This window comes from Heterocephalus glaber, unplaced genomic scaffold (genome assembly GCF_053883595.1).
Source record: "Heterocephalus glaber isolate CG9 unplaced genomic scaffold, H.glaber_assembly_v1.0 deba00001586, whole genome shotgun sequence".
NCBI classification, from domain to species: domain Eukaryota; kingdom Metazoa; phylum Chordata; class Mammalia; order Rodentia; family Bathyergidae; genus Heterocephalus; species Heterocephalus glaber.
The window spans coordinates 6,141,948-6,156,873 of NW_028258364.1; the positions used below are offsets into that span (position 1 = coordinate 6,141,948).

General features: G+C 32.5%; 1 protein-coding gene across 1 annotated transcript in view; it reads right to left on the reverse strand.

Annotated features, from left to right (window-relative positions):
- Positions 1-1,207: 1,207 nt before the first annotated feature.
- LOC106010261 (N-alpha-acetyltransferase 15, NatA auxiliary subunit-like) overlaps positions 1,208-14,926 on the reverse strand; it is a 141,165-nt gene continuing 127,446 nt past the window's right edge. Inside the window, exon 6 of the mRNA XM_087193268.1 lies at positions 1,208-1,755. The gene's annotated coding sequence lies outside the window, so the exon portion shown is untranslated. The remainder of the gene's footprint in view (positions 1,756-14,926) is intronic.

The window sequence follows — 14,926 nt, forward strand, 5'->3', positions numbered from 1 at the left end:
TGCTATGGCAAAATTTAGGTTTTTTTATTAGTATTTATTCTTATATTTAATGGTAGCCATTACTTGTCATTCTAATTTACAATGTTGTGAAGCAAAAGTAGCCAAATATCCAAATACAATGTATTTGCAAAAATTACTTTGCAGTGTTTCATTCCTGTCACTGGTAACAGAAAAAATTCGCTCTGTCTGTCATGTATGTCTTAGTGTATTTAAGAAACAGAAAAGTAACCCCAGGGTTCCCCTCAATAATGAGCACTGATATATTTCACCTATCAGTATCATTATTTTGTTGAGAGCATTACTCTAAAACAATTGAATTTTGAAGAAAATCCTGTTTCTATTTTTCTGAACATAATAGATTCTGAGACAAAAATAGCATACAAAGAAGGAATACTAATCTTTACCTTGTTTTTAGAAGTGATTGTTTTTTCTTATCTTAAACTTGAACACATAAAGGGATGTGCTTAAGTCAATTACTTTCCATTTTTATATACTGTTATTTCCATATTTTCACCATTGTCCTTTTATTCTTCCTATTCTTTTACCACAATCCGTTTATCTTCTTATTCTTTCTTATGAGAATTGAATAAGATAAAAGTTAAAGTAAGGGGGGATTTTATCTATTAATTTCATAATGCTTCTTATTCTTTTTTGTTTGTTTAATCTTTGCATTTGAAGTTAAACACTCCTATGCTTAGCTCTTAATAATGCTAAAAGTTTTGGTTTGTACTCTTATTAGCCACTAGTAGGCAGTTTAGACAATGGAAGACAGATTATCAAATATGTTTGTCAATCTGTTCTGCCTGGCTGGAATTCCAAGAAAAATAAGAGAAATAGACTGGAAAGAACACTTTCTATTTAATTAATAAAACATTATTCTTTGAAGGTTTTCTTGAAATCAAGGAGAGGAAAAAAAATAAACCAGATTAAATCAAATAGGTTTAGGGCTTCGTATGCTGTCCTAAGAATGGTACAAAATTGATTTTTTAAACAATTTTTAAACTTTATTGTAAGGTTGCAGAGAGCCCATTAGGCAAGAAATTCTTGGAATTGCCTTTTAGTTTACAGCAATTAGCTGTTTGAACACAGCCTTACTTTTTGCAGCAATTAACTTTTTGGAAAAATTCTCTGTTATCTTTGAATAATATTCACAAAATTATCAGCAATTTTTTTTCTCATAGCTGTCTTTGTTGTTTGTTTGGTCTTTGTGTTGCTGTTGTTACAAAATATTTTTTCCATGTAGGAAAGGAACTTCCCATTGTTGTTGAAGTAAATCAGGAGCAAGAAGGATAGGATGATAAATGTATTATGTATACAATTCCTTCCCTCTGGTGGGTTAAATGTGAAAGACAATGATGTATTCAGACTCCTTCAAATTATCTTGTGACTTATCTTTTAAATACCTTATGGGTGCCACGTAGCTTTAGAAAAGATAAATCAAATAATGTTCCTTTGAATACTGATAATTTAATTCATATCCATGAGTCATCCAAAACTTCCAGATTAGTATGATATATTAAACTGGATTCTTCTAATGTAAAAGGATACATTTCATAATTGACACATTCAAATACAAAATGTTTTTACATACCTACCCGTATCCATCTCTGCATTAGTTTATGTCTATCTCTATGCAGACATTTACTCATATCTTCCAAAGCTGTTTCTGGAATACCTCCATATAATATGCCAGTCTCTTTTTTTTAACTCTTGGTGCCATTGTGACCCGCTAGGTCAAGATAAGGTTAACATCACCTTGGAGGAATCAAAGATATGATATGAAAAAATATTCAACGTAGTAGACCATGATCAAATGCAAGTTTAAAAAACACTGAAATTTCACCTTACTCTAGTAAAGGATGACAATCATCAAGAAATCAAATAATAAATGCTGCAAAGCTGTGGGGGAAAAAAGAACCCATTGTTGGTGAGAATGTAAACTAGTACAACCATTATGGAAATCAGTATGAAGATTCCTCAAAAACCTAAAATTAAAAATTCCATTTTTCCAACTATTCTCATACTAGGTATCTTCCTAAAAGAGTTAAAGACATCATATTATAGCAATATACCCATACTAATGTTTGTAGCAGCCCAATTCATAACAGCCAAATTTTGAAAGCAGCCTATATGTTCATCAGCAGACAAATGGATAAAGAAAATGTTGTGTTTATGCACAATGGAATTGTAGTCTGCTGTAAAAAAATGATGATTTTGAACCTCTTGTAGGAAAATGGGTGCATTTGAATACATAATGTTAAGTAAAATAAATCAGACACACATGGTTTCTCTCTTTTTTTTTTTTTGGTACCGAAATTAAACTCGAGACCTTGTACTTGCGAGGCAGGTGTCGGAACCACTGAGCTAAATCCCCGGTCCATGGTTTCTCTCTTATGAGAAATCCAAAGTACAAATAAAGAACAAAATAAAAGATAGATAAAAGAAAATATGGAAATACATCTAATGCAAATGAGAAAGAAACCAAGGGGATTAGGAGACAGAAAAGGGGGGGATGAAAATTTAAAAAAGGAAGTGTATCATACACATGTACCAAATACCCACAATCAAAGGCAGTATATATCACAAACAAGTACTTATTTTAAATAAATTAAAATTAACAAAAAGATAGGATATAAGGTAATTTTTCTTTCAGTCAGGAAACAACAGAACATCACCTGTCCACTTCAAGCAGACTTTGGAAAGACAGCAGAGTAAGTAACAAGAGGCCAGGGTCTTTCATCACTACACCAATAGTCAACTTTGGGTAACCTATGTGGAATTTGACCAATCTAGATAAATATTATATGATAACTGAGAACATCATAACCAAAGGCTTGCTTCTCCAACACTTAGTTTGGTCTTCCCCTTGAAGAAGCTGAACATTGGCTTAGAATCATAGTGGACAGAGATAGAGAGAGGCATCAGAGGCAGTGTGCTTGGTTCCTATGGCCTGGAGCAGTGGTAAGGATTATTAGTGACCTTCAGTGAGAAAATGTGGAAGTGCTGAGCTGATCAGTGGGACAGTGGAGGATCAACATAACCACACATTTGAATGCAGAAAATGTAAGAGAGACTTTCCAAAATATAGCACATGTCTAAGACTATACAATTTAGCAAGAGGTATCTAACTAGCCATTTCTAGTTCAGGTAAATTCGGTGAGTTTTACAAAACTAGTCAATAATTCCATTTTGAACTATTTTTAGGACTTTATGTCTTTGAAAGAGTATTTTCTGAGTGTGAAAATACAGTCTTACACTAGTTCAGCTTTTCTGTGATTAATTTGCACTGTGTTTGGAGGCATGGAGCTGGAGATGGTGTCTCCTGACTGGCTAAACTTCAATGTCTTTCCCAATACAATGCCTAGTCAAGAAATTCTTGAAATATAACTACTATGCCTAACTTGGTTAGAATTTTCGGACAGTACTTCACTCTTGCACCTTGGTTTCATTAGGTAATGTCATTGTTCCCTATACTAACCAAGGAAATTTCTCTATTCCTAATTCTGAAGTGGGTTCCCTAATATCATGCAGAGTGCTGATGTATTAGCTCAACCCTGCACATAAGGAATAAGTAAATGAGAATTTCTAAGGATAGGCTTAAATATGCACAACATTAGTAGATTTTGTAATGTCATAGAATAAGCTATGTACTTTCCTACAAGTTCATGTGCTATACATATGAATATCCTTGCATCATTTCATACATACTTATTGATACAACTACTGTACCATAGTGCACTGTTCTAATTAGTGTTAAAAATGGTTATTGTGTGCATTCCTAAGTACAAAAACTGTTATCCACATAAAAGTCATTAAAGAGAAGCTAACAACAGCTACTCTTTCAGTGCTTTGGTTTTCTTTGTGCATAATGACTCTTAATGGTATGCGCCAGTGTTTCATGCCATTATCTTAATATGTCCATGTCATGGCATCAGCAGCACTGTTAGTCATAACTGAACTCTTAATATCATTACAGATGTTGTTTAATAGGGATATAAATTTAAAATTTCTGACTGTAAAATCTAACAGTTTTATTAGAATTCCACATTTACTTTTGTCTTTACCATGCAAAAATTTCAAACAAAATAAAGTATAAAAAGTGTTTTCATGTATTTTTCATGTATTAATTTGCATGAATTTTACCTTGGAATGTTTTAAATTAATAGAGATACTTCAGTGTATATTCAAATAGTACAGTAATTGGTACAAAATATTCTGTCATACTATACGTACATAGAGATAGCAACAAACTCAAAATGGCTTAAGCAAATAACAAAACCAAAATGAAAAAAGACATTGGGATAATTGGGTAGATTACCTTCAAACCTAGCAGGATGTGTAGACTTAAATGATATATCATCAGTACTCTATTAGATTTATTGTTATTAATCTCTATCCGTATGCTGACATATTCAAGGCCAAAATAATTTTTTTCCAACAGAAATTCCAGATTTCTAATGGGCCTTTATTGACTTGTCTTAGCTTTTGGGTCAGCCTCTCTTGTCACTGTCAGTGGAAATATGGTGGGATTCAGCTCCCTATAGACCCCTATGTCAGGCACAGATTCAGAGCAAAGTACTACAAGGGAAAAGGAGAGTGGATGGTAGAATGGAGAGAATGCCACTATGTTCATTAATTCAGTTATGGAATCAACAATTATTCACTATATGTCTCTTCAGAGAAAAGTGTGGTTCTTGGTACGGAGGACTAAGAGGTGACTAAAACAAAGCCTCTGCCTTCCTGGAATTTTCACTTGGTTAAGAGGAGAGACAGAAAGCAAATAAATACCCAAGTAATACATGACAGGTAAGATTAAGGGCAATTAAGAAAAGAGAGAACAGACTGATGGAAGTATTATGTTGAGATAGAGGGCCATGAAGTAGTGTACTATTCAGAAAAGAATTTATAACAATTTAAATATTAAATTTAGGGACATGTAGTAACTTTTCAGTTGTAATTTAAAATGACATAAGTCTAATTACAAATTATATATTAGAAATACATCTATACTAGGTCTAAGATAAATATTTGATTAAATAGATGTAGGTTTCTGTGTGTATGCGTGCACCTGTATACATACTCAGGTACATTTCCATACATATGTGTGAGAGGAAATTTATTATAACAGCCTAAATATTAATAATTTCACAATGAATCGTCTTCAGCACTAGTGAACTATTTGTAATAAATCATCTATGCTGGCTTGGGGGAGGTAAAATTTTACCTCTGTTCTTTAAGGTTTCTGGACAGGGCCTGAGAATTAAATTAAAATAAGGCAGATGAACAGAAGAAAGGAATATTTATTTCATTCAAGTTTTACATGATCCAGGGCCTTCATAGGAAAATGAAAACTAAAAGATGAAGTTTATGCTAAACAGTTATATACTGAATTAAACGAACAACAATAAATTGTGAAAACATGATGAGGCAAAGGGGCCTTTAGGTAGGTGGACTGACTGGGTAGAGAAATGACTGGGAAGATAAGGGTGGACTTTAAAAAGTTTGTTTGTACAGATTTTCCTTAGCTTCAACTTCCTGTCCTTGATAAAATGATACATTACATTCTAGTGTAGGAAGGAATCACATGGGAATTTTATTTCCTGCTTTTATAAAATGGAATGAAGGACAGAGCGATCTTCTTGCACCTACTTTTTTTAAAGAAAAATAATTAACTTGCCAAAACAGCAGATGAGGGCGATTTATTCTTAACTCCTACACTGGCTCACTTGTCTTTGGTAGAGAATAGTATAACTTACCATTAGTCCATGCATCAACCCAGTGACTTAGAGTAATATATTCTTTTGAGGAAGTAAATCTTGATAATATTGTTTGCTTTCATTGAAAGAAGAGGAAAGTAAAAGTATAATAAATTTACTTGGGGTTATAAATAAAATAAATGAGTTTTAATATATTCCCTTTAAATTTTAAAAACATTTCTGAATTGCTATAATGTTCTGGAAAAAGACTACAAAAATATATAAAAATATTTATATAAGTACATATTTCTCTTTCTTTTATCTGTTGCTTTTTTTTTCTTTGTAGTACTGGAAGTTCTGGACATTGACCCTAAGGTTTTCCCACTGAAATACATTCCCAAATCATTTTTTATTTTGAGACTGGTTCTCCCTAAATTGCTAAGCTGTACAGGCTGGGCCTGAACTGAGGATCCTCCTAGAGTGCTGGGATTACAAGCCTACAACACCATGCCTGGCACATTTTCTTTTGTACCTTAAAATCAAATATAATTCCACAACTCAGTTTTGTCTAGCATGTAGAAGTTGGTAAAAAGATATTTTTAAATGAACAAATAAGTAAATTATAGCCACTAATTAGTCATTCACAGGAAGATATCCTAACCTTTTGTAAAAGTAATATTTGGAGGGTTTTATTCTTTTTGTTTTGGTAGTAATAGGAATTGAACCCAAGGGTGCTCTTCTACCAAATTTCAATCCAAGCCTTTTTTTTTTTTTTTTTTTTAAGACAGTCTCAAATCTGTCCAGGCTGGCCTGGAATATATTATCCTCTGACTTCAGCCTCTTGAATGTCTGTGATTATAGGCATGGGCCACCATGCAAAGCATAAGTGAATTTTTTTTACTTTCATTTCATATCTTAAAAATCCCTAGTTGGACAGATTTTAGCTCACAAAATAGAAGGAAAAGCAATAGAATAGCAGAATAACAACATAAAATAAATTAAGGAAGTGTGACAGTGTCTTGCTTCTGTGGTTACTATTTTCATGGCTCCTTTTATTGGACTAGAGATCATTTTTGGTATTTTGGTATTACTATTAATTAATATTTGTTGAACATTTATTATACCACCCTCAGTACTTTATATTTATTAAAATATAAAATCTTTATAAAATTTAAGAGATGAGAAAATCAAGGTGCCCAGAGTTTACATAGTGTAAAAAGTTCAGAGAGGTCTAGTGAAAACCTATATAGTAGACCTAAGAGTCAATGTTCTTAATCATTATGTAACTCTCCCTCACTGGATCTAATTTCTTAGGCTGCTATAAAATATCGTACAAAATATGGAGTTTCTCATGAAGAGTCTATATTTTTTTTGTGTGGTGATCTAAAAATCAAAAAATAAAACAAAAGAGCTTAACTTTATAAAAAAGCATAGAAGAAAAAAAACGACGTGCTTTCTACTGAATATGACTAATGGTCTCAGAACTTCATAAAATTTTAATGGGCTAAAAAAGTTATAAAATATTATATAGGCTCCAAAGCTCTATTTAACACACTTACCTGTATTCCATGGAAGCCTCTTTCTTTTCCTCAGCAGTGCCATAAACATAGAACCTAATAGTTTTATATTGATTTTCATATTATTTTCATTAAACTTTCTGAAAAATTTTGCTTGCTGCTTATAAGTTTAGAGATAAAGTTACCAAGGTGGTCATGAACGTAGTAGAATAAATTAGCCAAGCGATATCCATGCCTGGTCTTCTCTCCCGGACTTACATGGTATGGTATTTTTGTGGCCGTTGTTGGTGTCAGTGGCTTCTGAACAGTTTCCTTATATTACATTGAAAAGTATGTGAGAAAAAGCTTTGTTATCAGGGCAGTGAGGAATAATAATAAAGAACAAATGTGATAACAATAATATAAAGATGATTTCTTTTCTGTATAGTATCTCTGTTTCTCAAGGGAAAATAAACAGCAAAACAAGCATTTGTTCTTGATTTTAGAAACTTTAAAAGCTTATATGTGAAGATCTATTCTCCACAACAAAATATTGATAATTATTCAAAGATGGTTGGTGTTACAACAATTCATCCTGAAGTTATGAAACTGTGAAACTTCTAGAAAGCTTCTCTACCCATCCTCATTCTGAAGTGGGACTGGAACAGCACAGCTGCCTCATGTTAACTGGAAGCAAAATATAAGTAGGGAATTTCACATGATAATTGTCTTATTTACTTTTTGAGGTTTAAAAGGATTTTTTCAGGTATTTAAAAGACTTTTTTGACCATGTCAATTTACTGAGAAAATATTGCTTTAGTTTCGCTAGACATTTAAGAATATTTCATTTTCTCAATGACGATAATTAGAAAATTTCTTTACTCAAAAAAGTTTGAAAAGCAACAGAACTTAGTGGTTAAAACTTGAGCTCTGTAGTTTGACAGAGTCAAATACAAATTCTGTATCTCTCCATGTTATCTTGTAAAGTTTGCGTTTCCCCAGCTGTAAAATGAATAGTTAATACACAAAAACATGATTGTTTCTTTCTCTTTCTTGTTTTCCTTGTTCTATTTCTTAAATTTTTGTACATGGAATCCAAAGATCAAACCCTAATAAAATAAATACTGCATTAAGTACTATTCAAAGTAGTTGTTATTTTGTATCATACTCTAAACTTATGGTATAGATAATACTCAATTTTTACAAAAAATAATCTATGCCTTTGAGTGTTTAAATAATATTATCTAAGATTATAAATAAATAATGGAAGTACAAGTATTCAATTTAATGTACTCCTAGAGGTGTGTTTACATCTTAAACCTACTATTCATTACTCAATATTTTGCATCAAAACATATTAAAATTATATATTAAATTGTAATTCCCTTTTCCAATACTTTCTCACTAAGAAACTGGTTATAAGTGTATTAAGATATTTATCTTGGCTAATGTATTATACTAGTGTAAACTTATTACTAGTGTAAACTTGATTGTGGTATCACATTTTGTATTATTCATTGTTTTACTCTCTGTGGTGTCTATTTTTGGCAGTAAATCTTTCATTATCAATTATCCATTTGATTATAGAAATTTATTATAAAAGTCTTTAAATTAAATACTAATTTATTTCTAAATTGTATTTCTTTTCAGTTTGCACTGTGAGATGCTTACCATTACCTATAAACAGTTAATTTCTCTAACTTTAGTATAATGTGTATGTTTATTTTTATAACATAATGACCAGAAAATATTTTAACCTTGCCTTAGCAGAAAGGATATAAACCCCAGTCAAAAAAAGACATAAGCTTGAATCTCATTGGGCAGAAAATATCTCTCCATAATACATGATACTTCATGATGTTTCAAAGCATAATTTTTCAATTACTTCATAACAGATATTGAATACATGGAAAACTAAGCATTTCATTTTAAGGATATTTTATCTCAATGCTTCAAGAACTTTTTCTAAGTAAAATGTCGTCAACGTGAAAATGCAGGGATTTTTCACATGTGAAACATATATATTTTAGTAAGATAGCATGATTTTTGTAGAATTCTATGTGTACAAAGAGAGAATCATAGACAATGGAAAAAGTCTAATTTTCTAAACTGCTAACCTCAGGACATGTTGTACTATCTATTCTAAAGTGTAAAAAGTTAGCCTATTGAATAAGTGTTCATATTTGTCATCTATTATTCATCAAAAGAGGACAAACTATGACTTAATATGATAACTATCTTTTATTTTCACATGATTTTGCAAGTTTCCCAGTATTCAATGGAGACTGTCATGGAATCATTGACCCACCAGCTTCCTGAGGGCTAAAGAACCTATTTCCAAGATGGCTCATGCATACGAGTAGCAGCTTGGTGCTGGCTGAAATAGTCAAGGCTGAGCCAAAATATAGAGTAGAAAAATAGTTCCTGAATTTTGGCTGTGGTAAGTATAAAGGATTTGAGGCCATTCTTAACAGAACATAACACATTGTCATAAAGCAGAGAAACATGGGTGTGTCTAAATATTCTGTAGAATATTTCTATTGATGAATTATCAATTTTAATTCTATGAGTTTTATTATGTTAAACTATGAGTGCTTAACAGGAAAAAAAATCACAAAAATGAAGTATTGCATTTTAATATTATTGTTTATTAAAAGCACCAAAATTTTCAAAATTCACTATTTTTTGGTATACAAAGTCTAAAAAAGAACAACATAAAATAATTCCTATATGAGCTGCAATGGAAATACCAATAGCACTCTACAAATAAAAATTCTTTACTTCAATTATTATTCCTAAGGCAGTCTTCACACATGACAGCAGCATGTTCCATACACTCAGATCATTTGCACTGACAACACATGTGTTTTGCTTTCCTGGCCTTTTTGTAGGACATACTTGACCTCTCGCTGGTCTTGCAGTTTTCTCAGCAAGTTCTTATTTATTATACAATATGTAGTTAACAGGAACATAAAATATCAATAAAATAAAATATTAAATTATTAATATGTATTGTACATTTAGAATAAACTATTCTCACATCAGCTGTGTAATTCCTTACAAAACCTAAAAGACAACATCAGAAATCAAAACCTATATGGACTACAATGAAATTACCAATAGAATTCTAAAACAAAAATAATCTTTGTTTCAACTGTCACACCTAAGGCAGTCTTCATACATCAAAATTGCACGTTCCATGCACAAACATTGCTTACACTGATACCATCTACCTTTTGTTTTCCTGTGCTCTCTTGTAGGGCACAGTTGACATCTTTTCAGTTTTCCCATTGTTGTAGTAGGTCTTTTGTGATGCTGGGCCTGCCTGTTCACCTGTCAGCTCACCAGTGTGCTTCACAATTTTTGACATAATTCTCTGGGCAGAAACATTTTGTTCATTCTCTGCTGTAAATAATCTCTTATGAGCTCCAGTCCCAATCCTCTAAGAAAATTTCTCAGTGGTATCTTGCATTTGTTATTTTTTTTATAAACTATCAAATTATTTATGCCACATATGTTTAGGATCAAGTAAAATGGAACCATCGGCCAACATTTTGTATTTCAAGTGACATCAGAGTTGCTGCATAACTCATCAAAAACATCTATTCCACCTTTGGTTTTGTTGTAGAAAATTTCCATCTCAGGCTTCCATTTTGTCAAGATTTCCCTATCAATATTTCCATTGTGGTGTAATGTTGACATCAGCAGTACCAGTTTGTTTTTCTTTACTATATATAAGACCAATAAATCTTTCTAAAATGCAAATATTTTACTATACAATTCTGTTTTGAAATTACAACATTTCGTTTGGAATTTCCACTTTGATCCTGCATACAATTCCTATGCTGGTCAATTTGTGCTCTGTTAGCAAATGCAATATTGATTGAAGCTGGTAAACCAATTGTCTAATGGCATACTTCAATTAGTTTGGGAGATGGGAACAATAAGCCTGTTCACAGCATCATTCAGTTTATTACTATATGAATAAGGTTGAGTTCCATGATAAATTTCTAAATTGAAAGGATAATAAGTCCTCGCATCTACAAAGGCATAAATTTTTATGCCATATTTTGAAGGGGTTTTTATTTTGGTTTTTTGGGGTTTTTTAGCTTATACTCCCTGAAACTATAGCTGCCATGAAATTCTGCAAGATGTTCATTAATAGTAATGTATTCAGCCGGGGATTTAGCTCAGTGGTTCCGCTGCCTGCCTTGCAAGTGCAAGGACTTGAGTTCAATTCCTGGTATCAAAAAAAAAAAAAAAAAAGTCATGTATTCAGATGGTATGTAAGTTTCTTGGCAATTACTCACAAATCTGTCAAACGATGACCAGATATCACCCAGATTATCAGTTCTGTTTCTTTCTTGGGGAGTGATTTTTTCATGAAACCTCAGGCAACTCAGAAGGAAACCAAATGTCCTTAATGTCATTATTATTCTACAAACCTCAAGCCCACATCCATCGCTTTTCCATATGTAGTTTACCTTCCTGCAATTTTCCAGAGAAAGCCATGCTAAGTACAGCAGACCTATGAATGCTTGCAGTTCAGCCAATGAGGTGTCATAATAAATACATTTCTGAGTGTGGCTATTGGCACATACAGAACATTTTACTTGTATTTCAGCCTTTGTGTATTTCACAATATCATGTAGCATTTTGTCTGTTACAATTTCCAACATTAAATGGCAGTGCCGTTATTCTGCCCAATAGATGTCATCCTTGCTGAGGTCCTCAGTATATTTTCAGACCTAGTCCATTTGGATCATTTCATTTGATTGGGTAACCATTTTGCAACATTTCAACTAGTCAAACAGGCACTTACATTGTTGTTTTCTTTGTTATTTGAATCAAGGAGGTCTGCATTCCTGTGACTGTATCAGTCGATCTTGTTCCATTTCACTGTCACAGGAACTTTGGCTCACATGGCCAACATCAAAGTCATCATCATCATCATCATCATCATCATCATCATCATCATCATCATACACCCACACCACTCTTCTGTTATGAAAACATGTATTTTACCATAATGGATCATCTTTATCTTATGATTCACTGTTGACCTCCTCCAAAACTTGCAAATCTGGTTTTTCATGTGTCATTATACTGAATTGAGCTACTTTTACCAGAAAAATCAAAAGAAAACTTTGTTTAAAACAAATCCTAGAGTGGTGTGGGTGAATTATATCCTGTGTGATGCTCAGGTAGATACACAAAAAACCTGTTGGGTGTAACATAAATGGGCAAAAATCCCAGTTTGACACTTTTGCACAGGTGCACACACCTTGTCATTCATCAGACCAATGACTGCTTGGTAAACACAATGATTGCTTCCTGTATCCCCCAAGGTAATGTACTGAGATGTATAGCTGGCTACTATTATGCTAAAGTAAAAATTTACAGTAGAAAAGTAAAGGATGTGCTTGTGGAACCCAGTGTGATGCTCTAATTATGTCTCAGTGCTTGCTGTCCAGAAAATATTAACATCCCTGCCTCTATAGAAAGACATGCCAAAATCTTCAACACTATGGCATTGAAGTCCAGGAGTTCATGATCTAATTCACATGTAGATGGCATGCCATCTACTGCAGTTCCTCTAGATCTATTGATCTGTGAACTGAAGAAAAAGTTTGCTGCTCTCTACATGCTCACTTACCTCTGAAGCTCCCAATTCAAAAACAGTAAAGAAGGAAGCATACTTTGAGGCACAATCCACAAGTTTGAAAATCTGAGTGTTTGCTATTTTTTCCCTAATTAGGGGATTGCCATTTTCCCTGGAAGTGTTCTCTTGATTCTATTTTAATGGTTCTGGGTTTATTGCTTTGAATTTTATCTTTCCTATGAGAAATGGTCTGTGATGGCAGTTAAGTAGCTTTCCTAGTCTGTTTCCTGACCCTAATGAATTGAAAGTCCACAGCTCTCTTTAATTTGGACTCTCACTGACAATTATTGCAATGTTATAATTCCCTTAAAAATATTGTTGCATTCCTGTGTATTAAATTATAATATATCCTATTAGATTAAATCCACAACAGATTTCTTGAAGACAGGGATCTCTCTACTTACAGTACTGTCACCCTTGTAAATTCAAAAATGTTTTGGATATCAGTGATGGTGACTCAAACTAACCAATTCCTATAACTCAAAATGGTAATAATCACTTATTTGTTCATGCTTTTATGATCAGGGGAGATCTAACACTTGTTCCAAATTGTTAACAAGTAAATTTCCAAGAGGATTGCTACAGTTTGGCTGTAGTTTAATGTACCTGAAAGCCCCATTATGATTGTAGATTTAGTCCTCAGGTTAGTATAGTATTGGAAAAGGCCATGGAAACATTAAGATGTAGGACTTCATAGAAGGTCCTCAAGTCAATTGAGATCATGCTTTACACAGGGTTGGTGCAACTCTGTCCTGCCTCTGTTTCCTGGCTGGAGATGTGACTGCTTGCTCTGACATGAAGTGGTACCATTGTTCTCTGCCATTTTCCATCCACCATAGAATTGAGGTAATGCTCAAACCATGCCCTTGCACCTTCAAAACTATGAGCTAAATAAACTTCTTTTGTCTAGAAGTAGCTGGTGTCAGGTGTTTTGCTACAGTAAAGAAAAGTTGACTAATATAGTGGTCCACTCAACTCACATGATGAGTTATTTGGCATTTCCTTGTTGCTGGGAGGATTTGTTCTGGTCTGTTCTTGCCTTCCTCTGTAGTTGTATGAATTTTTCTAAAGATTGACTTATGAATTCTAAAGAGGATGAGGAAGAAACTGTCACTTCTCTAAGGCTAGGGATAGATTAGTAATACATTAATTTCATTATGTTCTATTTGTCACAACAGATTCAGATGCATGAACAGATATACTCATCTCTTTGTGGGAAAGAGAATTTATAGCAACCTGACATCTACTATAATGTTTAAACTTGTTTTAATTCAGGATTTTCCACCTTCCAGGAATGCTGCACACATAATATACTTAATTTCCAAGTAATTTATTATATGAACAAGAAAAAAAAATTGTAAATATATTTTTAAAGAATTTGACATTTGCATATGAATTCTGCATAACTTATCAAAATCCAGTAGATAGGTAATTATCTGAAAATTTTAAGATATATAATTTTGCATGAAAATTCAAATACTTATTTGTTGGTGGTGGAAAATAACCCAAAACTGTTTATCTACATACCTAGAACCAGACAACTGTATTTGTACTTAGGTATTCTCAACCTTTTGTACTATGCAAAACTAATAAAAATTAATTAGTTAAGGATTAATTAATTGAGAATTAATTGTGGAAAAAAGCAAATTATTTTTGTGTATTTTATTTTCCCATTAATATAGTTTGTTTTTTTTTATTCAGTGTAGTATTTTACAAAAGATGCTGGTAGGTTAATGCTTAGAAAAGTCTGTAGAGAATGTGTTATGGTTGGCTAGACTACTCCCAAGATTAAAGTCAAATTTTTATATCATTATAGAAATGTTCTTACATATATGTGCATTTGTGTGCATGTATATCTTTTAATTTTGGTAATTTGGGGACACTGTCTTGACTTCCAAAAGCTGAAAATACATTGCTCAAGCAGTAAAAAAAAAAAGTAATCTCTTTCTGATTAGTTTTGAGAAACCTATCATTAATTATTTCCAAATCAATTCCCAGTCTATCTCATTTACTTTATATTATGTATTTATTTGTATATTATAATAAAAATATTGTAGCTCCTTTTCATAAAA